Source organism: Zingiber officinale, chromosome 5A, assembly GCF_018446385.1.
Source record: "Zingiber officinale cultivar Zhangliang chromosome 5A, Zo_v1.1, whole genome shotgun sequence".
In the NCBI taxonomy this organism is placed as follows: Eukaryota; Viridiplantae; Streptophyta; class Magnoliopsida; order Zingiberales; family Zingiberaceae; genus Zingiber; species Zingiber officinale.
In genome coordinates, this window is record NC_055994.1 from 4,878,765 (window position 1) to 4,880,856 (window position 2,092).

General features: G+C 42.4%; 2 non-coding genes across 2 annotated transcripts; both read right to left on the reverse strand.

Annotated features, from left to right (window-relative positions):
* Positions 1-17: 17 nt before the first annotated feature.
* Positions 18-217, reverse strand: LOC121983668. The gene has a single exon (XR_006112688.1). It is a non-coding gene; the product is annotated as a U2 spliceosomal RNA (small nuclear RNA).
* A 386-nt stretch (positions 218-603) lies between these two features.
* On the reverse strand, positions 604-800 carry LOC121983435. Its single transcript, XR_006112488.1, has one exon. It is a non-coding gene; the product is annotated as a U2 spliceosomal RNA (small nuclear RNA).
* Between the last annotated feature and the right edge of the window lie 1,292 nt (positions 801-2,092).

A 2,092-nucleotide genomic window follows, 5' to 3' on the forward strand; every position in this document is an offset into this window, starting at 1 on the left:
ACATTTAAATTATATTGGTTAGATGCATCAAACCCATACTATGGTGCAACGTAAGGGCGACACACACGAGGATCCCAGTAGCAAACTACTATGGTGAACCCTCTCCCAATAAAAAATTAATTTAACATCGTAATAGACCGATGGCTCACTTATCAAATATTTAATTAATAAGAACATATACTATACTTGATTTTAGCCAAAAGACTGAGAAAGATATAAATTGAATAGTTACATCCTACTTCTTTTGAAGATCCAAATCGTGCCCGAAGTGCTTAATTCAGCGACGTGAGACTAAAGTTCCATGCTCTTCACCCTCTTTAGTATAGTCTCATGTCATAACGTGTTGTACGAAATAGGGGTTACACGCAACCATCCTTATACTCGATTGCCCATCTCTCCGCCGAAGCTCTCTGTCGATATAGTAGCTCGATTTGTTGGGATCACACTTTCCAATTTATACAAGAGGGAAAGACTCTTGGTGGCATTGTGTATTAACAAGTATCTAATGTTTTTTAAAGAAGGAAACATAAAGACTTAAATTAAGAACTAACTCAATTTAATATAGTTTTAATAAAGCTAATTTTGTTAGTTAAATTATATTTGGTCGGGTGCGCCAGCCTATGCAATAGTGCAACGCAAAGACGACACGCAAGGATTCCAATAGCAAGCTATTGTGGTGAACCCTCTCCCCATAAAAAATTAATTTAATATCATAGTGGACCGATGGTCCACGTATCAGATATTAAACTGATAAGAACAGATACTACACTTGATCTTAGCCAAAAGGCCGAGAAAGGTATGAATTGAACAGCATAATTTTTCCTTGCTTTAAAGTTCTCAGTCTCATTTGATGAGGTTGATTTAGCGACATGGGACTAAAGTTTCATTGTTATTCATTCCTCATGCCTCACCTCCTCTCCGCCAACTGTTTCAGGTTTAAGTGCAGAACGAACGAGTACTCTCTTTCTCTTTCCCAAAAAACGATCAAATCAAAAAGCGAGTGAGGGTGATGAGCACCCGACCGAGTCCGAACCTTGTGTTTAGTAGTTCCACAATAGGGGAGAGTCACCTTGTACGCGAGAGGGTAGAACAAGTGCCGGAGCGAATGCGAGAGGGACGAGTGCAGCAAGCACTTGGCTCCTCCCCTACTCGGCTGAAGCTCTCTGTCGATTTAGCGTCTCGGTTTGCCCTCTTCCTTAGGCAGCCACCTTAGGCGTTAAATGTTCGCTCTCCGTGGCAGCCATCTCCATCTCCATCTCCATCTCCATTCGACGCATCTCTCCTCGGTTCATCTGTTCTCCGCCCTGCCCGCAGAATCTCCCTGATCCGTCGCATTTGCTGCTTATCCTCCTCCGCCTCCTTTTCTCCTCACTCGCGCTTGCGCTCCCACGGAGAACGGGAGAAGGCATCCCCTAACGCTCCCCGTTCCACTGCAACTCAAGACGGAACCTATTTGCTATTTGCTATTTGGGTGCCGAGGTCGACCCCGATTATATTCCAGGTTCGGTCAGAAGCTCACAGTCGATCCCAGCGCCTACCACGGAGTGGAGTCCACCGTCGAGAGGGTAAGCAACTGCGCTTCCATTCCATTCCTCCTTTATTCATCATCCTTGTGGTTTGGGAATTCGTTGCTTTGATCTCCATACTTACCACTATTCCCTTTTCCTGAACCACCAAGTCTTTACTTTACTGTGAAAATAAAATTTACATTTGTAGATGATCTAGTTGATGGGATCACAAGCATACTTGTGTTAGGAAATGAAGTAAAATATCAAATCTGGTTTCGGTTCCTCATCCTCACCAAGTTGATGGGATCACAAGCTAATTAAGTTTAAGTTTAAACATGCTACGCATTTGCAATTTACAGAAAGATTAGTTTGGATTTCTTTTGACATGTATTTCGAGCCTGCTTTAAAAATGCTAAGTTGTGGTGATAATTTATCATTTCTGCAGACGTTTATATCTTGCTTGAACAGTGAGGCTGATTTTTGGTAGGGGTTTATGTCGACTGTTCATCAGCAATCTAACCCCTAACACACCTTCATCGTGCTTTAAAGGGATCTTCTCTGTTTGGGATGTTTGCCTTAAACGT